Raw genomic sequence first — 25,161 nt, forward strand, 5'->3', positions numbered from 1 at the left:
TGAGTATTATGCTAAGCAAAAGAGTGAAGCAGAGGAGGCTGATCCGTTACAGCAGATGGGGCAGTGCCCCACAAACCTCCGTCTGCCCTCATCCTGATTCCACTTGCCTGATTTCCTAGTTCCATCCAGCCCATGGGATGGCCCTGCCTGTCAGTTTCCTCCTCCTCAGCCTCAGTGTCGCCCTTCCCAGGAGGGAGGAGGATGTTTCTTTGGCTCTGTCTGCCATTGGCTCTGGCGCCACCTACTGTTGGGCTCCCTGCCATCTGCTCTATCAGCTGCCACTGCCTTCCAGTACTGTCCTTGTTAAGTTGTGGAACATATCAGACGACACAGCGATTCTTCAAACAGCTCTTGTTTATTCACAGACCCAGAACAGAACTGAACTGAAGGGTTCAGCCAGCCTGCTTATATAGAGCTCCACTACAATGCAACAGTAACAACTTTCTGTAACTATCCAATCACTGAACGTCACTTTCAATTCCTTATTTGCATATATGGACCTGAGTGAAAACTATCTACAGTATCTCCTTGCTGGCCCAGGGTGAGAACTTCAGTACATAACAGTCCTGGCCCTGAAATGGCAACTAGGTGGCTGGGCAAGGGAGCTACCAAAGAGAAATAGATGGTTATTCCAAAATAAGCAGGCAAGGATGCAGTTTGGCTGATGGTTTTCAAACAAGCTTTCTGTGCCTGTTTGCCCCGGAGTCCTGTCAGGAGAAAAGAAGCAAGCATACTTCTCAGTAAAGATGAAGTCAATCTAGACTACCCACTCCTAGGCAGAAGTGGGGGAGTCTGCAACAAAATGTTACAGCGTGGAGTGCTCCTGTCTAGGGCTTCAACCAGCCAGCCACACCCCTTCCTGAGAAAGGATTTCAACCTCCATTTTCTCATAATTTCCAACACTTAATCAGCACCTGCCAAAGGAATGTGGTATTGAAAAAGAGGAATGCTACCTACGTAGGGAATATGCTGAAAATGTGTTTTCATCTACTTTAAGGAGATTTTCCAGCTTAAACTGGCTGCTCTCATGACCTGCCAACTGCAATAGGTAAAGATTGCAGCCCAGGGGGCTGAGCCGTTTCACTCAAACTCAATATTAACTTTGGAAAGAATGAATGGCATGGTGGCAATTCAAGGGAACGTTTGTTCTGAAATAATCACGATGGAAACTACCCGATTTCAGGTTGTTCAAGAAGATCCTTGCCTCAGGCTGACCCCAATCATATCCTACAGGCCACGGCAAATCACGAGCAACCATCCCAGCCTATTCTTCCTTCCTTGGGACAGGTAACCATTGACGTCTCACTGCCACCTGTAATACCTACCTCTGTCCCCATTTTCTAAATGTGCCAATCCCCTTTGTCTAGCAAGGACTGTTTCTTTTTCTTTGGCGATCACTTGTAGCCAAGTAACATTGTCTTCCATAAACACGGTTTTAACAGTGAGTCTGTAAGTGACTGTGGAGGCCAATTCTGGATCCACACGTCCTTCCACAGTGGGGACATAGGTTTCCGGGTGGGAGTTGATCACGGTGTGGATTTGCCAAACGTGCCTTCCTCCTAGCACGGTTTCTCCCTTGCGTCCTGAGTTCAAGCATCTTCGAAGTCCATGACACCTTTGGTAAAGGCTGTTCTCCAACTGGAGCACTTGCAGGCCAGTGTTTCCCAGTTGTCAGTGTTTATACTACATTTTTAAAAAAAGATTTGCCTTGAGAGAATCTTTAGACCTCTTTTGTTGACCACCAGCATTACGCTTTCCATTTTTAAGTTCGGAATAGAGTAGTTGCTTTGGAAGACGATAGTCAGGCATCCGCAGAAGAAGAACATAATAAGAACCTGGCTGCTGGATGTGGCCATGTGGCCCATTTAAATAGTTGTTTTTACTGATTATTCTGTTGTTCTGTTCTCTTTGTAAACTGCTTTGAGGTTGTCGGCTTTCCCCACCATCAAGCAGTGTATAAAAGTAGTGAAATAATTAAATAATATAAATAGTCCGGCATCCTGTTCTCACAAGTGGCCAACAAGATGCCTGTTGGAAGATGGCAAACAGGACCCTGAACACAAAAGCCCTCTCCCCTCCTGTCATTTCCAGCAACTGGTATTCAGAAACATGATTGCCACGGACTGTGGAGGCAGAACATTAACATGGTGTCATAGTGTTTTAAATGCATGGTGTGACTGTGGCCACCAATAATAATCAATTAGTGGTGGATCTATACTGCCTTGGGCTCTGAGGTCTTCAGGGGAGGTCATCCTCTCAGTTCCACCACCTTCACAGATATGTTTACTGGGGCCTTCTTAGTGGTGGCTCCCAGACTTTCGAACTCCCTCCCTAAAGAAGCTAGACTGGCTCTCTTGTTGTTGACCTTCCACCGGAAGCTGAAGACTTTTTGTTCCAACAGTCTTTGGGGAACTGACTGACTTCTTCTTCTTTTTTAAAGGGCTTTTAATAGTGTTGTGCTGTATTTATTATCTGTATTTCAATAAATCTGTTTTTTTTTATATTGTTTAAATCTCATTAGCATTCAGTTACATTCTCATCATTGCCTTTTATATGTTTTCAGCCTTGTCATTTTAATTTGTGTAAGCTTCCTTGAGTCCTGGTCTGGGGAAAAGGCAGGATACAAATAAATGGAGTAATTATTATTATTGTTATTATCATCCGGGACTGCCCACACATTCTGCATCATTTGCTCTGCAAAAAGCATTGAGATTAATGAACTTAGGTTAACCATGGCCAGGGATACAACCCTACAGGATTTTGTTCTTTTTTAAAAAAATATGGGTTGTATCCAGCACTGGTTCTACTACTGTAAATAATGGACATGATTAATCTAGGTGCCTTGCTTCAGACCCTCCAAGTGTCCCTATTTTCCAGGGATGTCCCTGATTTAGAGAAGCCATCCCGGTTTCTGATTTGATACCGGAATGTCCCACTTTTCCTTAGGACAGGGGTAGGCAACCTAAGGCTCGTGGGCCGGATGCGGCCCAATCGCCTTCTAAATCTGGCCCACGGACAGTCCGGGAATCAGCATGCTTTTACATGAGTAGAATGTGTCCTTTTATTTAAAATGCATCTCTGGGTTATTTGTAGGGCATAGGAATTTGTTCATTCCCCCCCCCAAAAAAAATTAATCCGACCCACCACAAGATTTGAGGGACAGTGGACTGGCCCACGACTGAAAAAGGTTGCTGACTCCTGCCTTTGGATGTCCCTATTTTCATTGGAGAAATGTTGGAGGGTATGGAGTTATCCGACTCCCGAGCCGTCTGAAGGTAATCCTGTATAGAGACATTTTTTAATGTTTTATTATGTTTGTATATATGTTGGAATGAACTGATGTAGTAGTTACTGCGGGGTTTTTTGTTATAGTTGAACCCTAAATAAAGGATTAAAAATAAAAAATAAAAATAAAAATGTTTATATATATGTTGGAAGCTTCCCAGAGTGTCTGGGGCAATCTAGTAAGATGTGTTGGGTATAAATAATAAAATTATCATTATGGAATCTGTCAGGGAACTGCCATCGGAGCCAGAGGGAGAGGGAGGGCTCCAGAGGGATGCTGGAGAGGGTCCCAGTAGGGAGAGAAGCAGCCCATCTTCTGGGGAAGGAATTCAGCGTAGCACCAGTGGAAAAGGGGGGCAGATGGGGGAATCGGTGAGGTGGCTCCATGACTCCTCGCCGGAGACCAGCGGGGAGAGCACAGGTCCTCCGCTGCCCACACCCTCCCTGCGCAGAAGGATTCTGCGCAGGGAGAGTAGGCGGCGACTAGGCGTCAAAGAGCTTCTTTGCTGGAAGAAGTTCAAGAAACACCCACTGACGGATTCTGCCAGCAATTGAGACAGCCACGGGTGAGTGGCTGTCTGGACAGAAAGGGTTCACCCAGGTAACCCAGCCAGGTGTGGCGTCGATTTACGCACGAGCAACCCCTAGAACCATTACAGAATCAGACGTCCCTATTTTCATCGGATAAATGTTGGAGGGTATGCTGTTTTCAATGTTTCCCAAGTAGGACTTAGTTCAATACAACCCTGTATTTCCTTCCTCGGCAGGGGGGATGCTCCAGTTAATGCAAAACAAATTTGTTTTGCATTTCGGCATCGAAAAGCCACAGCAGATGTCTCGTTGACATGCTTAATGGGTTTACAAGGCAGCCTGCTTAGAAACGGAGGTCTCCCACCCTTGTCAGAAACAGCAGGTTGTTTGTAAGCCGAAGCAGGAAAGCGAGCGAGAAGAAAAGCCCCAAACAATCTGTTATCTGGCTGCATTGAAAACAGCACATCATAAGCTCACAACAGGACCCTCCTGGCTGTTTTCTGTTTATTACATTGAAAAATGAAAGCATAGGCTGGCTGGCCGACATTAATTTTGTCACCCCTGCAGGGACTCACCCATCTTGACTGCCTGCCTTTTGTTTGGCTTCGTTTCTCGGGGGGGGGGAAATAACTGGCGCCTGTCGAGTTAGCAAAAATACATCCCCGATTGGCTGCTTGTGGAAGGGGTGCTGGTGACTGTATCTCAGCACCGCAACAAAATGGCACTGGAGCTCCATTTACAAGAGGTCATTTGGGCTATTCCAGGGGTAGGCAACCTAAGGCCCGTGGGCCGGATGCAGCCCAATCGCCTTCTCAATCCGGCCCACGGACAGTCCAGGAATCAGCGTGTTTTTACATGAGTAGAATGTGTCCTTTTATTTAAAATGCATCTCTGGGTTATTTGTGGGGCATAGGAATTCGTTCATTTTTTTTTCTCAAAATATAGTCCGGCCTGACACAAGGTCTGAGGGACGGTGGACCAGCCCACGACTGAAAAAGGTTGCTGACCCCTGGACTATTCTCATGCCTGGGGGTGGGAAACATGCAGCATTTATCCAGCCTGTGGCTGCCATTTTGTTATTATTCGGGAGCCAAGCCGTCCGAGTACCGAGGTACCACTGTCTATGTATTTCTATTTGGTTGAAGAAGTGCATCGCAATGTTCAGGAAATTTTCGGTTTGCATATTGTATCCAGAATTGTGAATCATGTCAGTCTGTGTTACAGTCCAAACAGAACGGACTTCTTCCACATTCTTCAATACTATACAGCTGGTTTCGTTCCTTGTTGGCTGGTTTCAGAAGGTATTTTGGGGAGTGCTTCTCAATATGGAGGGGTTTAGGCTAAGACCAACCACAATTCCCACAATTCTTTGAGGGCTCTGAAAATGAGGGCTCTAGGAATATGTCCTTGACCTCTGACCGTGCCTCTTGCTTGCTTGGAGAAGAGGAAACAGAGGGTGTGTGGATGCCGAAACTGCCTTAATGTACAAAGGCAAAATTTGCATCTGTTGCTCCTCCCACTTTGCCTTTGGCCCCACCCGCCACTAGTGTCTGGCTCTGGAAAGGTTGCTGAAAAGGGAAATGTGGTCTTTGCGTTGGAGAACTGCCGAGACCTCCAGGTATAGGGCGGTACAGTGGTACCTTGGGATACGAATGGGATCCGTTCCGGAGCCCCGTTCACATCCCGAAGCGAACGTAACCCATGTCCGCACGTCTGCGCGTGTATGGGTCGCGTTTCGGCACTTCAGCGCATGTGCGTGACGTCATTTTAACGGTCTGCGCATGCGTGTGCGGCAAAACCCAGAAGTAACACGCTCCGTTACTTCCGGGTCAGCGCGGAGTGCAACCCGAAAATGCTTATCCTGAAGCGTATTCATCCCGAGGCATGACTGTACCGTATATAAATTCAATAAATAATAATAAATAAATAAAAAGTTTTCCCCACCCCTCAGTTAAATCGTGATTTCTTCCCCTGAGCTATAACCATTGGTGACTGGTGCCCATTGGGACTAGAAGGCAGAAAAATGCAGGTAAGTGAGGTAGTCACAAGAAAAACCTGCTTCCCACCAGGAAAATTTCACTAATAAATAAATACATCCCTTCCCCTTTGATAATTTTTAAATGGCATTTCTTGGATGGTAGCAGGGAAAATACATGGGAAATGTTTGGCCACACACAAACTAGAGCTTTTTACCGGTTGATGCTGGAAATATAATTGCTGGACTAGACAGGTCCTTAACCTGATTCAACACAGCTTTTATGTTCAATCAGAAAACAGCAACCAGAGTAACCTTGGCAAAGAATTTTGAAGTGCAGCGTAATCTATACCCCCAATTAACACAACCATTTTCAGAAGCGACATTGTGCTTTTGCTGCATTTGTCCTTCAAACAAATCAAAACAAAACCACAGACAGCATCAACTGGAATATATATTCAGTATAAATATTGGTTCCTATCCCGCTCTCCCTGCACTATTAGTTCCAGAACAGTTGCATCCACAAGGGCCCTAGGCTACCCAGTCTTTGGTTCTTGTACAAAGGATAGGTTTGGATCCAAGGTTAGTCCTACTCGGAATAGACACATTGAACTGAACGAACCTTTGGGGTGCAGCCAGTACTAGTCGCTCACAGTAATTGTGTTCCTTAACTTCAGTGGGTCTACTCTGAGCAGGGCTAGTATCGGATGCAACCATAGGCGTGTGCATGGGATGTTTAAAAGCGCCAGAGATTGTGCCAAAGAGGAGAGATTATGGAGCTACAACCCAGCTCCTTCAGCTGCCACAGGGAAACGGTGAGAGAGAGAGAGAGAGGCAGAAGAGGGGAGGAGGGAAGCAGGGAGAGATGCAGGCAGAAAAAAAAAGCTGGAATGAATCTGCAATTTCTGCCTATGTCTGTCTCTGGAAAGGATGGTGGTGTGACTGGCAATAAGGGAAGAGGCTGCTTCTAGAGACAGAATTTGGTACTTGGATTCGCTCTCTTTTTAGTTTTTATTTCTTTAAGTTTAGTTGTTTTATTTTTTAGTTTAGGTTCCTTCGTCCATTCGATGAATGAAAACAATGTCCTTTACGACAGTTGTTGTTGTTGTTGTTGTTTAGTCATTTAGTCGTGTCCGACTCTTCGTGACCCCCTGGACCAGAGCACGCCAGGCACTCCTGTCTTCCACTGCCTCCCGCAGTTTGGTCAAGCTCATGCTGGTAGCTTCGAGAACACTGTCCAACCATCTGGTCCTCTGCCGTCCCCTTCTCCTTGTGCCCTCAATCTTTCCCAACATCAGGGTCTTTTCCAGGGAGTCTTCTCTTCTCATGATGTGGTCAAAGTATTGGAGTCTCAGCCTCAGCTCCTTCCAGTGAGCACTCAGGGCTGATAACCTTCAGAATGGATAGGTTTGATCTTCTTGCAGTCCATGGGACTCTCAAGAGTCTCCTCCAGCACCATAATTCAAAAGCATCAATTCTTCGGCGATCAGCCTTCTTGATTTTCCAGCTCTCACTTCCGTACATCACTACTGGGAAAACCATAGCTTTAACTATACAGACCTTTGTTGGCAAGGTGATGTCTCTGCTTTTTAAGATGTTGTCTTTACGACAGAGTATTCAACAAATCTTTGCCTTTAAAAAATAAATTAAATTTCCCTGGACGCTCACCTTAATAAAATGTGTTGTGCACGCCTATGGGTACAACCTTTGGAACTATTTTTAATTGAAATGCATGCAAATTAAATGAAACACGCACAATGATTGAAGGAAAATGCCTTCCATTGGGTGACAGAGCTAACAATTACAAACGAGCTTGAGGAACGTCAAGCGTAAAAGACGAAAAACAAAAGCCCAGCCGTCGCGGGAGACAGCTCTGTCCTGCGACGACAACAACATAACAATAGCTACTTTCACATTTCCATGTCTGGTGTCATGGATATTTTCCAGCTTCCTGATAGAGCAACTATTGCTCAGGCAACTACTGGAAACGTGTGGGCAGTTGGGGAAGAGAGGTTTTAATTTTGCCTCAGTCGTCTCACAATGAATACAAACAGACACATTCTGTACTGTCAGTACTCTCCCAACATGTCTCAAAAAGAGTTATTGAAAACATTGTCATTCTGCATCTCCTTAATAGCTACACTGATGGTTATGGGTTATTATTAGTGCATTTAACAAATGGTAGCGTGATGGCAGCATGATTATTCTATTTTGGGGGGCAAGGCGGACTGGGATTCTTAACGTAAGAAGCAGAACAACATTAAGAAGAGCTCTGCGGGATCATATCTCTTCTTTTTTTGAAATAATTTTTATTTGATTTTACATACAAAAGGCTATAAGAAACCCAGATATATAACCATAAATAGAGATTTCTCTGAATCTCCAGACTTCCCACCCTCCCCTCCATGGGTGCTATTGTCAACATCTTCAACTGCATATTATTTCACAATCCATATATTGTATCTCTCCATATTGACCACAGTATTTGTCACATTACAAGCATTGTTAAAATCCTACTAATGTTTTCATCTGCTTATAGTGATTTCCTAAATAAATTATAATTTTTTCCCATTGTTTCTTGAAGTTTTTGTCCTCTTGGTTCCTGAGCTTTCCGGTCAGCTTTGCCATTTAGGAATATTCCAACCGCTAGATCTGCCATTCCTCTCTGGTAGGGACTTTGTCTTCTTTCCATCTTTGGGCTAGTAGCATCCGTGCGGCTGTTGTTGTGTACATAAAAAGTCCTTTCTGTTCTTTTGGGATGTTGATACCTATAATTCCTAATAAGAAAGCTTCTGGTTTTTTTTTACAAAAGTTATTTTAAACATTTTCTTCAATTCATTAAATATCATTTCCCAGAATGCTTTAGTTATCACACCAAACATCTAGTGCAGAATCCTGGTTCTGGGGTTACCATGTACCCTACTGTAAAGGGGAAGGGCTGTAGCTCAGTGGTAGAGCATCTGCTTTGCATGCAGAAGGTTGCAGGTTCAATCCCCAGGATCTCCAGCTAGGACTGAGAATGCTTCCTACCTGAAAACCCTGGAGAGCCACTACCGGTCACTGTGGACAGTGGTGAGCTAGATGGACTTAGTGGTTCAACACAGGCTGTAGCTCAGTGCTAGAGTCCCTGTTTGCTTGCAGAAGGTGCACCTGAACTCCCCTGCTGCTTGCTGGGAGGGGCGGGGAGGAGATGGGATCATTGACCATCCGCATAGTGCCTGTGGCCAGGGATGCTGGGAACTGGAGTCAAAAATTTCTGGAGGGGCCACCAGGTAAGGGGCAATTGTCCATCCATGAGTGAGTAAAGCTACATTGGGAGGACATGATGCAATATTTTAATGCATTATGGACTCAGCAAGCTGACTTGTGGTCCACCTTGGCAGGTAAAGGTGGAAGAGAGCCAGCAATGGAGCAGCAGGCCCACCAGAGAGCACTTTGCCTGGGGCATTGCCAAACATACCAGCAGCCCTGACAGCGGGAAGGATGTAGGCTGGCACACTGCTGCCTGTTGGGATCTCAGCCAAGCTGATAAAGCTCATTTTCCTCCGGAATCGCCCCTGACAATAATTACCGACCTGAGCCTTTGATGAGGCCTCAGGCGCATTTCCGATTCAGCAGAGAATCCAAAGCAGCACGCGGAAGTGATGAGAATTATGGCTACATGCTATGCTTTATTACTAAGCTACGCAGAGAGCAAAGAAATATATATCCTCTCTCTGTGAGAGCAGAGAGCAGCTGAACAACAAAGGAACAGGAAACCGGTAACGTCACATCCGTCTCTCGTCTCCCGTGAGACTTCCAACAGTATGGAATGTGTCTGGAATGTAAACAGAGTCCTGTGACTCTAAGCAGCTGCTCAGTGGCAAACAGAAACTAACACCCTCCCCCTTTCTGTGAACACCGCTGGGCAGCGTGTTAGTACAATCCCAGTACAAACCCAATTTCTGTACATAGGTACAGTGTTGATCCTTCAGAACAACTTTGGACAATAAATCAGCAGGAATTTCATTACCTGGCATGTAGGCCATCGTTACAAGTCCTTTCTGAACACATTCTCTAGCATATTGCAGCTTCAGTCGCAAGTGCTTCGTGCCTTGCTTACAACCTTCAAAGCCAAACATGCTTTGTTGTCCTGATAAACCTGGATTGGACATTTGACAGGAATTCTCATGTCTCTACACAACTGCAGAGCCTTGGAGAGCTAGCCCTCTGGCCTGAAGACAACACTGCACAGCTTCCCTCCTGATGTGCTCCTGGAACTGCCAGACTGTTGGGATGGGAGGAATCTGGTTCTTCAGCACCAGATGTCCGTGAAAGTCCAGGCCCTGTAAACCCTGGTGGTCTGGGAATTCCTACTGGGAGTTCTTGTCCAGCTTCCTCAGGTATCCCTGTCTTTTGCAGTCGTCTCTGAGCCCTGGCTGAGACCCAGCCTCCAACTCTGTATCCAGGGCACCGCTGGGTACAGGGGTTGTGACGCACTGTGACTCGGCCCAATCACTGTCTCTCAGACTCGCCTCCCTCACAGGGTTCTTAGAATCATAGAATCATAGAGTTGGAAGAGACCACAAGGGCCATCGAGTCCAACCCCCTGCCAAGCAGGAAACACCATCAGAGCACTCCTGACATATGGCTGTCAAGCCTCTGCTTAAAGTCCTCCAAAGAAGGAGAAGACCTCCAAAGAAGGTTCTTATGTGGATAAAATGGCAGTGAAGCAAAAGTGCACTTGGAGATTGAGAACACCAGCATGAAATGATTTGCCAGGGCAGGGGGTAGGTGGGGGAAAAGTTTTCTGGCCACCCCCACACATGTCCCCTTTTCCGCATTGAGGTTCAAACCTGGAGAAAAATGTGCTACAGGCAGCTGTAGGCTTTCACTGCATTTCAAATCCCCCCCCCAATAGATGTTATAAAAAATTGAAAGATCTACAGTTCACTGGTTTTTATTTCTAGGGCGCCTTTATGCCGACGCTCGCAAATTGGCTCATTTTGTAAGCTCAGCAAGCAGATTCCCTCTCAAATAGGGTCGCCTGAACCCCATTAGACCGAAGCAGTTGCATTTCTGTCAGCCGTGCTGGTTTCGCTACGAAGCTACTCATACATTGCCGGAGGTAAGCTTTCTCTCTCTGAAATGAAGGGTGCTATTATAAATGAGATAACCCAGTTCGAGTGAGCATTTGTTCTTTTGGGGGATTTTTTTTTTAATATAAAAAACTGCCATCCTGTTTTTGTTGCTTAGTTCCAAACCAAAGAAAAAAAGGAGGGGGGAAGGAGGAGATTAGGAGCTTGTAAACATGAACTGAATTCATTTCTTTCAGGCAGAAAAATAGAAACCTAAGATATTCTTATGTATTTTGTGAACATGCCAGCTGTCTGGGTTTGCACAACTGAAGTGGGTCCAAGCAAATTGGTGCAGCGAGTCCACATAAAGGCAATCCACTTTCTGAGGTTAGGAAAAGTAATGGGAAAATACATAGGGAAAGTGTGGGTGAATGAGAAGATGTGTAAAACATCCCACAAGCAAATTGGGGTGAATGCTAATCATTGTATAGCCACCCTATACAAATGAGAACAAATCAGAGCAAGTGCTCAATAAAGACTGGACATGGTCACATCCACACAATAAACTTAAAGCACATGGCTTGAGCTGGTTGCTCCAGCTCAGCCGCATGGCTCTCACAAGCCACTCAATGAGTTCCTATACCAATAATCTAGGATCTTTCACCACTTTGTAACTAAGCTGAGTTAGAATCATAGAATCATAGAGTTGGAAGAGACCACAAGGGCCATCGAGTCCAACTCCCTGCCAAGCAGGAAACACCATCAGAGCACTCCTGACATATGGTTGTCAAGCCTCTGCTTAAAGACCTCCAAAGAAGGAGACTCCACCACACTCCTTGGCAGCAAATTCCACTGTTGAACAGCTCTTACTGTCAGGAAGTTCTTCCTAATGTTTAGATGGAATCTTCTTTCATGTAGTTTGGAACCATTGCTCCGTGTCCGCTTCTTTGGAGCAGCAGAAAACAACCTTTCTCCCTCCTCTATGTGACATCCCTTTATATATTTGAACATATCACCCCTTAACCTCCTCTTCTCCAGGCTAAACATGCCCAGCTCCCTTAGCCGTTCCTCATAAGGCATCGTTTCCAGGCCTTTGACCATTTTGGTTGCCCTCCTCTGGACACGTTCCAGTTTGTCAGTGTCCTTCTTGAACTGTGGTGCCCAGAACTGGACACAGTACTCCAGGTGAGGTCTGACCAGAGCAGAATACAGTGGCACTATTACTTCCCTTGATCTAGATGCTATACTCCTATTGATGCAGCCCAGAATTGCATTGGCTTTTTCAGCTGCCGCATCACACTGTTGGCTCATGTCAAGTTTCTGGTCAACCAAGACTCCTAGATCCTTTTCACATGTACTGCTCTCAAGCCAGGTGTCACCCATCTTGTATTTGTGCCTCTCATTTTTTTTTTTGCCCAAGTGCAATACTTTACATTTCTCCCTGTTAAAATTCATCTTGTTTGTTTTGGCCCAGTTCTCTAATCTGTCAAGGTCGTTTTGAAGTGTGATCCTGTCCTCTGGGGTGTTAGCCACCCCTCCCAGTTTGGTGTCATCTGCAAATTTGATCAGGATGCCCTTGAGTCCATCATCCAAGTCGTTGATAAAGATGTTGAATAACACCGGGCCCAAGACAGAACCCTGTGGCACCCCACTAGTCACTCTTCTCCAGGATGAAGAGGAACCATTGATGAGCACCCTTTGGGTTCAGTCATTCAGCCAGTTACAAATCCACTGAGTGGTAGCATAGTCAAGACCGCATTTTACCAGCTTCTTTACAAGAATATCTGCCTGTGCAGCTTTTTTGAAGCCTATGAACCTGACCTTTGCAGAGTTTGTAAGTAAACCATTTTTTAACTTACCAACTGTGTGGTCTTTTTCCTATGCTGAGGGAAGAGGGAAGCTTTGGAAAGAAACTTTTAAGGGGGAAATTTTTGAACTCATTTGAAGTGGCACATAAAGGTCTAACAGTCTATTTCTACACTTTACTTTGCTGCATATTTTGTGACTTTAAATCTCTGCTGGGGTTCTTTCACCAAAGAGTATTGGCTCCAAACTTGGATCTTGGCATCCAGGAATTCTCATATATATATGAATCACAAAGCACCAGAGGCGCTTTGCGTGGTCCTTGATCCACCATGCCATGCCACATGGGAGCGCTGCTTCTCTCTGTCAGGGCACAGGTCCCCCACAAATAACTCCAACTGACCCTTGTGATTCAGTGTTTCTAAAGGACAGGTGCACATTCTTGGTTATGGGTAGAGTGGAAGATTATGGGGAGAGCTTGTTCTGTAAGGGCCTTTAGGGAAAATGGATTTACAGTGGTACATAATTTCAATTGCATTAAGCATAGACTGTGCCAACCTGACACCCTCTAAATGTTTTGGACTACAAATCCCATCAGCCTCAGCCAACTGCTGGGAGATGTAGAGCAGAACATCTGCAGGGCGCCATGTTGGGAAAATGCTGGGCTACACACACACAGACCCCACTGAATTTGATTTTTGCTGGGAAAATCTATGTGGGAGAAGCTGGGGATCAAACTTTCATTACTCCTTTATGAGGCCAGATCTCTGAGGCCATCCTGACCAATGAACTTGACGTTCTGCCTCTTCAGCAGATGGTGCTTTTAACCCTCAGACCCGGGGGGTGGGCTGGGCTATGGAATCTTGCTGAGCTGATTCATATCATTGATGCAATATTCAGGATTCAGCATCATGACTCAACCCCAGCAGGGACTGTCCGTCACAGAAATTGGGGAGGGCAGAGTGAGCCTCAAGAGCTGACTGCCAGATGGTTCAGCCCCAGAACATTGGTTAAGGGATTGGCGTGGTTTGGGCAGACAACTGCTATGGCTTTCTGGAGAAAGACCCACTGGCAGAGGAAGAAGAGTGCGAGGGGAGCGCACCGCCCCCGGCAGCGCGATCCCAGATGGGTGCCATCGCGGCTGCGCCTTTGCCTGTGCTGGGTGCCACACCCCAAGATGTGCGCCCCTAGGATGCGCACCAGCCCCACACCACCCGCTCTCCACAACCCCCAGTGCCGGAGCATGAAGCTCCACCACTGGAAAGACCATCAGCATTAAAAGAGGATACATATTGTTGCCGCTCGGATGCTACTAGCCCAGAGATGGAAAGAAGATAAAGCCCCTACCAGAGAGGAATGGCAAGCTAAGCTGATGGACTGTGCTGAAATGGCAAAGCTGAGTGGAAAACTCAGGAACCAAGAGGACGAAAACTTTTTTAAAAGAATGGGAAAATTTTATAAATTATCTAGGAGATCACTGCAAGCAGATTGAAACATTAGCAGGATCTGAAACCCACCTGTAATGTAACAAATGCTATGGACAATATGGATTGATATAAAATATAGAATATGGAATAATATATGCAGTTGCAAATGTTGACAATAGGATCCGTGGAGGGGGTGGGGGGAAGTCTCGAGATTCAGAGTAATCTCTATATATCGATATGCATTTCGAATGCTATAAATTCATATTTGTAAAATCAAATAAAAATTATTTTTAAAAAGAAAGAAAGGAGGATACATTCTGTTATAGAGATTGCATAGAGGGTACAGTAGGATGTCCTTATTTTATCCTAGAAATGTTGGCAGGTGTGGAGTTATCCAACCCCCGAGCCACCTGAAGACAGCCCTGTATAGGGAAGATGTTTTTTTAAAGCCTAATGTTTACAGTGGTACCATGGGTTACAAACACTTCGGATTACAGACTCCACTAACCCAGAAGTATTACCTTGGGTTAAGAACTTTACCTCAGGATGAGAACAGAAATCATGTGGTAGCGGCGCGGCGGCAGCAGGAAGCCCCATTAGCTAAAGTGGTATCTCAGGTTAAGAACGGTTTCAGGTTAAGAATGGACCTCTGGAACGAATTAAGTTTGTAACCAGAGGTACCACTGTATTATGTTTTTATATAGGTTGGAAGCCGCCCATAGTGCAACCCAGTCAGATGGGTGGGATATAAATTGCAAAATTCTTCTTCTTCTTCTTGAATAGGGCGTCCCTTTTTTCATCAGGGGACGCGGGTGGCGCTGTGGGTTAAACCACAGAGACTAGGACTTGCCGATCGGAAGGTCGGTGGTTCAAATCCCCGCGACGGGGTGAGCTCCCGTTGTTCGGTCCCTGCTCCTGCCAACCTTGCAGTTCGAAAGCAAGTCAAAGTGCAAGTAGAGAAATAGGTACCTCTGGTGGGAAGGTAAACGGCATTTGTGTGCACTGCTCTGGTTTGCCAGAAGCTGCTTAGTCATGCTGGCCACATGATCCGGAAGCTGTACGCCGGCTCCCTCGGCCAATAAAGCAACATGAGCGCCGCAAGCCCAGAATCGGCCACGACTGGACCTAATGGTCAGGGGTCCCTTTACCTTTACCTATTTTCATCAGAGAAATGTTAGAAGGTATGCTGTAGATTCTGTCTTTGGCATGCCGGGATTGTACCTGAACAGAAAAAAGCAGCCATTATAACCAGTTTTTGAACATCAACACAGTTACAAGGTGAAAGTGGACATGATCATCCTTGAGGAAGTCCACACCATACCTCAAGGTGGCGCTGTGGGGCCATGTCTAGGTCTCCAGCAGCCTCACTGTTGACATCTTTCTAAGGAGAAACCAAATGTCTTCTTTGCCGATGTTACCCCTGCGAAGGCTAAATCCAGGGTGTGGTGTTCACAAAGTGGGCTGTCTTCCAACTGAGTTCTACTCAGAGTATAGGCCTTTGAAATCAATGGGTCTAAGTTAGCCATGTCCATTAACTTCAGCAGGTCTACTCTGCGTGACGTTAACATTGGATAGCACTAATTGAGCCAACATAACTTAGTGACCTCAAGTTAGCACACATACAGAGATTCAAATTCAGAAACAGAGTTGTATCCAATGTTAGCCCTACTTAGAGCAGACCCACTGAAGCTTTGTGGCTGTGTTTTTGCATACCGCTTAAGGATTCTGAAATATTAACCGGTTTAGAAATGCCTTTAAACAGACCAAAAATGTGTTGCATTCAATGCTAGTCCTACACAGAGTAGACCCACGGATGTTATCCGGCATGGCTAACCCTAAGTTCCCATAATATAAATTGGTATGGATGCTTTATTGATGTTTTGCACAATGTTTCCCAGACATTTATTGACCGATTTCATATGTTTCGTAAGCCACCTTGCTATATTTTATTATTACTATTTATTTATTGTATCTCACCTTCTCCTCGAAGGAGCTCAAGGCAGTGTGCATGGTTCATCATGGTTCAACAACCCTGTGAGGTGAGGTTAGGCTGAGAGGATTGAAACCTTGGTGCCCCAGGTCCTAGTCCAACTCTCTAAGTGCAGTATTTTATGAAAGTATGGATTATGCATAAGTTGAAGCATTGTGATGGCCTGGGACTTGGGCTCGGACTCGGAACCAGAGGAGTCGCAGTCTGCACCGGATCCTTTGCCCCAGGCATCACCTGAACCAAGTCTGGGGCTTGATCCTGAAGAGTCCCAGTCTGCACAGATTCCCCTGCAACAAACACCAGCTGAGCCTGAGCCTGCCCTGGCTCCAGATGCGGGGATTACCTAGTTGCCTTCAGCTGGGCCATCACTTACAGTTGCTCCACTACCGGTTGGGTCAGGGGAGGCTGAGGCAGCCTCTGGGTCTAGTAACCCACCAACGTCTCCCGAGCTACAGAGACTAAGGTCTGAGAGAAGGAGAGACCTGAGTACTTGCAGGAGGAGTGCTCGCCTTTGGGAGAAACAGGGAGGTGAATTGCTGGAGGATTAGGACCGGCCAACAAAGATAAAAGGCTGTCGGATCCTGCCCCAGGTTGCGGGAGCAACATTGCTGTATGCAAGATCCTGATCCTGTACCTGTCCTTGCCTGGTTTCCTGCCTTGATTCTGTCAGACTGACTCCTAGTGGAACCTTTGGATTCTGGACTGGACCTGGACCATGGTTCTCGGGTTACCCCTGGGCCCAGCACAAGCATACAGAACTGGATTTCTCCCGTATCTCCACTGCTGACCTCTCTGTTTGGCCATGACCCAGTTCCTTGTCATTTGTAGTCCACCCACCTTGCTGATGCCTCACTGAACATCTCCAACTGTTCCCCCTCTCCCACTCCTGTTGAAGCTGCTCAGCAGAATTTCCACCCTCTCCAGGGCCAGACGAGGGCGTGGGCAAATTGAAAGCGAAAGCTGCCAAGAATTCCCTGGAGGCCTAAACTGGTTGACATCTAGGAAGGTGACTTTTTTGTGTGTGTGACAACTGACTCCAATTTTCCACTTGCTCGTTTGTTTGTTTTCAATCTCCTGCCTCCATCAGATTGGGGCTATGGCACATGGAGCTCAGTATTGTCTAGCAGCGACTCTCCAGGATTTTAGACCGGGTTCTCTCTCCTAGCCCTACCTGGAGATGTCAGGGCTCGAACCTGGGACCTTCAGCATGCAAAGCAGATGTTCCACCACTGAGCTACGGGCTCAAGGGCAGGCAGCAGAGCAAAGGCCTCTTAAGACCCAATTCACACAGGGAATAAGATGGGAGCCACAGTGCCTTCTGGGGAACCTTCCAGAAGCCACATACTAGTGGTGTGTGGGGCCAGAGGCAAAGGTTGGTGGGACATCATCACATCTCCTGGTATGCCCCGCGGAGGACATTAAGGTCCACAAATGACATTTTGGAGGTCCCAAGTTGCAAGGTGGTTTGATTGGTCTCAGCTAGGGCCAGGGCCTTTTTGGTACTGGCCCTGACTTGGTGGAACGCTCTGTCACAAGAGACTAGGGCCATGCAGGGCTTGACATCTTTCTGCAGGGCCTGGTTTGGACTCAGTCTGACCCTTATGTTTCCCTCCCCTTATGGTTTTGATCTATGGGCTACTTTTAAAATGAGGCTGAGGGAGGGTGGGGTATAAATAAAATTTATTATTATTATTATTATTATTATTAAGCTGTGATTCCTACAAGGCCAGGGGTTGGACTAGATGACCCTTGGGGTCCCTTCCAACTCTACGATTCTATAATTTTTTTTCTTTGCACAGTAGACTAGTCTCAACGCACACACTCACACCCCTCTCTGTCTTCCATGCTGACAAGCAAGAGGCATTATCTGAGTTCAGGGTCACATTCCAGCCAGGAAAAAAACAACAGCACTTGGGGTGCAAGGCACGTGACTCTCCCCCCCAAAAAAATCCCGGGTACTACAATTTACCCTTCACAGAGCTACAATTCCCAGCACCCTTAACAAACTACAGTTCCCAGGATTCTTTGAGGCAAGTCATATGCTTCAAATGTGCATTATTATTTTTTATTTTTAAAATATTTTATTTTTTACCAACCACCAAAACACAAACAGTGAAACCCCCCAGGTGGCTGATACATTGGGTATCAAGGTAAAGGTAAAGGGACCCCTGACCATTAGGTCCAGTCGTGGCCGTCTCTGGGGTTGCGGCGTTCATCTCACTTTATTGGCCGAGGGATCCGGTGTACAGCTTCCGGGTCATGTGGCCAGCATGACTAAGCCACTTCTGGCGAACAACAGCAGCGCACGGAAATGCCGTTTACCTTCCCGCCGGAGTGGTACCTATTTATCTACTTGCACTTTAACGTGCTTTCGAACTGCTAGGTTGGCAGGAGCTGGGACTGAAGAATGGGAGCTCACCTCGTCGCGGGGATTCGAACCACCAACCTTCTGATCGGCAAGTTCTAGGCTCTGTGGTTTAATCCACAGCGCCACCCATGTCCCTACATAGGGTATACATATTCAGTAATATACATATTCACTAATAACATATTCAAATCAGCCATATGTACACTTTTAACATTTTAATTGCCCCAAATTGTTCAAACCTACCCAAATAATTCAATATCTTCTCAAACCAATCCTCCTCTTTCTCACTGACCTCAAACCCTTTCATTCTATGTAGCTTCAAACATGCATTAAATGTATAGTGTGGATCTGTCTAGTAACATCTGAAGAACCACAGATTCCCCTCTTCCTGTGTTAGATCAAAAACTAGTCTGAGCCACTTCTCCCATCCACTTTAAAAGCTTGCATGGGAGGAAATATCTGCATGTAAGGTTAAAAGCACCTGTCATTGCAGCTGCTGACCTGTACCTTCCCATTCTCTTGCTTCGATGGGAGATGGATGGCTCCTCTGTTATCTCCACAGGTAAGGCCGTGCCAGGGTTATCGTGTTAGGAATCCAGAACGGGGTGAGTCGACTCCAGCGAATGGCTTGCATCAACCTGAGGCCACGGCAATTCCCCCCGAGAGACAAAAGTTTACATACCATCAGTAAAAGGCATTAAAATATCCATCATTCTGCCAACACTTCTCCAACACAAGAAACAATCATTCCCCCTTCCTGGCTTTAATGGGTAACCCTGCTTTATATTTTCCCTCGTGATCCCTTCCAACTCTACAATTCTATGATTTTATGCACTGAACTGCATTTGGGAGAAGAGAACAAATAATTTGGGCCTCTGTGAAGTTTGCTAAGGTTCCCTACACTTACTGTAAAGGGGGAAGTAACACAAAAAGACTTAGGACTCACCTATCTGAATTATTATTATTATTATTATTATTATTATTATTATTATTATTATTATTATACCCCGCCCATCTGGCCGGGTTTCCCAGCCACTCTGGGAGGCTCCCAACAGAATATTAAAAACACGATAAAACATCACACATTAAAAACTTCCCTAAACAGGGATGTCTTCTAAAAGTCAGGTAGTTGTTTATTTCCTTGACATCTGAAGGGAGGGCATTCCACAGGGCGAGAGCCACTACCGAGAAGGCCCTCTGCCTGGTCCCCTGTAATTTCACTTCTCACAGTGAGGGAACCGCCAGACATCCCTTGGCGCTGGACCTCAGTGTCTGGGCTGAACGATGGGTTGTGGAGACGCTCCTTCACGTATACTGGGTTTTAAAGGTCAGCACCAACACTGAATTATGTTTGGAAATGTACTGGGAGTAGGTCTTTCAGGACCTGTGTTATATGGTCTCGGTGGATCCTACAGATCCTCTTGGGTGTTAACATCAGCAGAGGGGATCCTCTGCTGCCCTGAGAATTTCAGGAGCTGGTGACCTGGGAGAGGACCTTTTCCATACCCTCCAACAGCCCACAGATCAAAATAAGGATGCTCGCTTTTTGGTCCTGAGCTCTCGCAGGAGCCAGGTGTCTTGCTCATGACCAAAAGAATAAGTGTCTTTTGGTCCGGTGCTCTGGTGTAAACCAGCTGACTCACGCTAGATTGCCGGACCAAAAAAACAGGACATTCTGGGATCCAGTCAGAAGCTGGGATGGCCTCTGTAATCCTGGGATGTCCCACTCAAATTGGGATGGTTGAGCGGTGTGGTTCTCTGTGGCTGCCCTAAAATTGTAAATTTGGCACCTTCATTGTATAGTTACCATCAATTGCTGAAGACACAGCAATTTACCCTCGTCTTCTGGGATATATATATGGACCCACCCTATTCCCGTGACTGACATTTTTTCTAAACTGTTTTTCACATTGTATTTTTAAATTGCTGTAACCCCTTCTTGGGACCTTATGGTGAAGGTTCAAAATAATTATAATTTAGGGTTGCTAAATTAGCATTTAGGGTTGTATCCAATGCTAGTCCTAGTCAGAGTAGACCCATTGAAGTTTAGGGGCATGTCCAACCTTGGTTCATTAATTTCAAAGGGTCTATTCTAAGCAAAGCTTAATGGGCTACAGGAGCATAGGTAGCTGCCTTAACAGCGAGTGAGACCATTGGTCCATCCAGTTCAGTAATGCTTACACTGACTGGCAGCAGCTCTCCAGGGGTTTCAGGCAAGAGGCATTCCAAGCTCTTTGTGAAGATGCCAAGGACCTTTTGCACACACAGCAGATTCCCTACCCCTGAGCTATGGCCCTTTTCTCCAATATAACCCTTGGTAACAGGCTGTGTACAGAAAAGAGTGACGCTTGCACCCCAACTATCTACATCCTTTCACCTCCCCAAGGCTTCTCTGGGAAGCCAAGATCAGCTTGGAATTGTCTTCTTCTCCAGATGAAAGGAATGACTTCAGATGTCCCAGAATCTATCCAGGCTGAATCCATAAGGAAGACTTACTTTTAAGGACATAAGGAAAGCCCTGCTGGATCAGGCCAAAGGCCCATCTAGTCCAGCATCCTGTTCTCACAGTAGCCAAGCAGATGTGTGTGGTAAAGGTAAAGATAAAGGAACCCCTGACCATTAGGTTCAGTTGTGGCCGACTCTGGGGTTGCGGCGCTCATCTCGCTTTATTGGCCGAGGGAGCCGGCGTACAGCTTCCGGGTCATGTGACCAGCATGACTAAGCCGCATCTGGCGAACCAGAGCAGCGCCTGGAAACGCCGTTTACCTTCCCGCCAGAGTGGTACCTATTTATCTACTTGCACTTTGGCGTGCTTTTGAACTGCTAGGTTGGCAGGAGCAGGGACTGAGCAACAGGAGCTCACCCCGTCCCAGGGATTCGAACCGCCGACCTTCTGACCAGCAAGTCCTAGGCTCTGTGGTTTAACCCACAGCGCCACTCGCGTCCCAGATGTGTGTGGGGAAACCAGCAAACAGGGCCAGAGCACAGGAGCTTTCTTGCCTCCTGCGGTTTCCAGCAACTGGCATTCAGAAGCACCTCTGGCTCCAACGATGGAAGCAAGAACATAGGCATCACGATAGCCATTGATAGATTTGCCCTCCACAGATCCTCTTTGAAAGCTGTCCCTGTGGGAGAGAGTTCCACAGTTCAAAGATGCACTGTGTGAACAGTCTCAAAACCCTTTAGGGTTTGGAGAACCCATTTAGTCAGAGATCCTTGAGCAGGTGTCTCCTTAAGCCTTGCAGGGAAAGCGTGGGAGGAGCTGTCCAAAGCAGCACAGCCTCAGGAAGAAGGAATTTTGTTTTCTTTCCCCATCCTCAATAGGATAGATTTCGGCCAAGGAAGTCGATTCCAGGAATGATATCATGAGCCAGACGGAGTTATGGGAAGAGTTTGCTGGTGCAGGGGGTGGGAGTGGGTCTCACTCTGAGAGACAAATCTCTGGGGTCCAACTGATGCTGCAATGAGACATCCGTTCTGGGCAGCGGCAGCTGCCGCTTCCAGATTGTAGACCACAATGGAGCATTGTCTCTCCAAATCCTGTGTTGCATGTGCGGCGTTTGGTATGACATGATGCTGGCTGGTGGCCGTCCAAGCACAAAAGGGAGTTGGGAGTCTGAAATCGAGACAGTTCGAAAACAATACCCGCCACAACATCCGGAGAGAGAGAGCCCTGAGGGGGTCGGGAGAGCTCAGGAGGCAAGTGAGAAGGCCTGGGATGGAGGAGAACGCATCACCAGTCGTGACTGGCAACCAGTCCAAATTGCAAGGGAGGCTGGTCCATTGGGGCTTAAAGGGAACTGCCCCACCAATCAAAGCCTAGCACCTTCATGAGGTATATTTGGGCAGAGGACAGGGACCTGAGAGCCTTGGAAGCGCCCACTTTTTTTGTGTGTAGGAACCAGTGAGAGCTTGTCCGCTAGGGCAAATCGGGGAAAGGAGAATGTTAGCTGCTTTGAGACTCCTTTGGGTAGTGATAAAGCAGGATATCAAATTCAAACTCTTCTTCTTCCTCTTCTTCTTCTTCTTCTTCTTCTTCTTCTTCTTCTTCTTCTTCTTCTGTTCTGTCCTAGTTGAATTACATTTTAACTCTTTTATTTTATGTGTTTTAGCTTTCTGTATTTTATCCATATGGTTTTCACTTTTTCCTGGCCTGTGAAGAAGAAGACAGGAAATAATAATAATAATAATAATAATAATAATAATAATAATAATAGCAATAGCAATAATAGTAAGATTTAAACTAGTCAACTGTTTAATTATTTTTACATTATTTTATTCTGCCTAATTCGCACTTTGTGTAATGTTACCTGAATCAATACGCAGGCATCCTTTGAAACACGTACTTCTCCAAACTGTGTGATATGGTTCACCGAGCAAATGACATGTACAAAAATGTGTGCACTGAGGGGAGAAACTGCCTTTAAAAATGTTTTTGTGGGTGAAAATAACATGCAAAAATGCATTAGGTGAAGGGAAATCGCCTCTCCCCCCCCCACTGCAAAGATGGTAAATTAGGCAAAATTCCTTGCAAATGTATATGGCAGGGGAAATGTATGCTAAAATACTGGTGAATTTCTTAAAAACAACAACACTGTCTCAGAATGTGAAGGGCTGAACTTAAGCCTAGAAAGAAATGAGAAATGGAGGGAAACCAACATTGACGAATACATCCATCCCTAGTTGAGGGATTCTTCAGACATCGCCCAAGGTGAAGCAAGGTAATTCCTTCCTGAACCCAAATATTAATAAGCACCAAAGAACACCTCACCCTTCAGCTGAAGAGGCAGTGTGGTGCAGTGGTTGGAGTGCCAGGCTGGGACTGGAGAACCTGAGTTCAAATCTCTGCTCAGGCATGAAACTCCTTGGGTGAACTTTGGACCCACCACCTAGCTTATACCACAGGGTTGTATCCAGAATAAGAAGGGTGCGAAGGAAACAATGGATGCCACCTCCATGTTCTGGAAGGAGCTATTCACTGAGTTCATCCTGGTTTGGGGAGGGCTAAGAGAAATCTGGGTCTACCTTTTAGGGCATGGATGAGGGAAGCTGTGGTCCTCCAGATCTTACTGGACTACATCTCCCATCATCCCTGACCATTGGATATGTGGGCTGAGGCTGATGGGAATTGCTGTCCAACACCACCCAGCCTCCCCATCCTCCCTTTAGCATCTCTTTCATTTGAAGCTGTGTTTTCGTGTCCTGTTTCCAGCTGGGCCCAGGAGAGGAAGTCTAAAAATAATCCGAAATGGGCTGTTTGCATGGAACTTGAGCCCAAGAGGAAACGTTTGGGGAGAGTTTCTGGGTGGAGAACATTACAACATTTCCATCCTGAGTCGGGAAGACCAGAGAACTTCCCCCATGGGGCTTTGTATTGAAGTGAACCAATCACTCACTGCTTATGGAGAATAAAAGGCTACCAGCCATGAAGGCTAAGTCCTCCCTCCAACTGTCAGAGAAAAGGTCCTCTCAATACCATCTGTTGGGAATCCCAAGTGGAGAGAGAGGCCCTGTGGAATTCAGGTCCTGCTTGGAGGCTTCCCATTGGGGCAACTGGTTGGCCAATGAGAGAACAGGTTGCTGGACTAGATGGGCTCTTCTTACATTCTCAAGGTCTATAACTATTGCGATCGAATCATTGTTCCCAACTGCTTCTTCCATCTCTTTGGAGACCTCAAAACTCCAACTTTCCTTGCTGCTGAAAGAATGGAATACCAGTTCAAGGCATTGATGATGATGATGATGATGATGTATTATTTATACCCCACCCATCTGGCTGGGTTTCCCCAGCTACTCTGGGTGGCTCCCAACAGAATACAGTGGTACCTTGGGTTACATACACTTCAGGTTACATACGCTTCAGGTTACAGATCTGATCTTCCAGTAACATGTTTAAACACTGTCTTGAAGGGAAGGCCCCTTGGGAATTCGGGACTCTGTGCGACAAACTGAGAAGCCAGGAGGGTCCCGGCATTTTCGGGGCAGTCAGAGGGTAGGACATCCAGGCAAGCAAGAGGCACAATCAGAGTTCAAGGATACATTCCAGCCTGGCAAAAGCCCTCGAGGAGGGTGTGAAGCAGGACCGATGAGGGGTGTGACCTGGGGGGAGTCCCAGTGGTCAGATAGGGAGTCTTGGAAGGTTGCATCTGGTTCCCAGGCTTGGGGTTCCTCCTCTCTGCTATACAGAGATGGCCTTACCCTCGAGCTATAGTTAGCTGTCGGTGGGATTGGCGCACAGCAGGAAAGAATATTATTGGCACAAAGAATATTATTGGCACAAAAGTGGAAGCAAGAAGAATTACCAACAATAGAAGAATGGAGGATGAAATTGATGGACTATGTAGAATTGGATAAACTAACCGGAAGAATTCGAAACCTGCAGGACCAGAGATTCACAGAAGACTGGTGTAAATTTACGGACTATTTGAAAAGTAATTGTGATGACCAGATTACGTTTGTAGGTTTGCAAGAAGTTTTGTGAGGTAAATTATTTGAATTATTGCAAAAATGGTTAAAGAGGTGGACTGTGAGTTAAGATAATTAAAGGCAATAGGAATTTAAGAAATGCAGAAGAAATGATAAAAATGGTGGATCATCAGAGGTACTGATGGAAGTCCAAAAAGATTGTATAAGATGTGAAGTTCTGTGGAATGTATAATAATTGGTATGTTGAAATTAATAATATATATATATATATATATATATGCTTTCGTAGATTTTCACGG

The 25,161-nt window shown here is 46.1% G+C and overlaps 1 long non-coding RNA gene across 1 annotated transcript in view; it reads left to right on the forward strand.

The window, feature by feature from the left end:
- The first annotated feature begins 1,149 nt into the window (after nucleotides 1–1,149).
- LOC310850916 overlaps nucleotides 1,150–25,161 on the forward strand; it is a 55,224-nt gene continuing 31,212 nt past the window's right edge. Inside the window, exon 1 of the long non-coding RNA XR_014567471.1 lies at nucleotides 1,150–1,287. This is a non-coding gene — a long non-coding RNA (uncharacterized lncRNA). The remainder of the gene's footprint in view (nucleotides 1,288–25,161) is intronic.

This window comes from Podarcis gaigeae (assembly GCF_964106915.1).
Source record: "Podarcis gaigeae genome assembly, chromosome: 8".
Lineage (NCBI taxonomy): Eukaryota > Metazoa > Chordata > Lepidosauria > Squamata > Lacertidae > Podarcis > Podarcis gaigeae.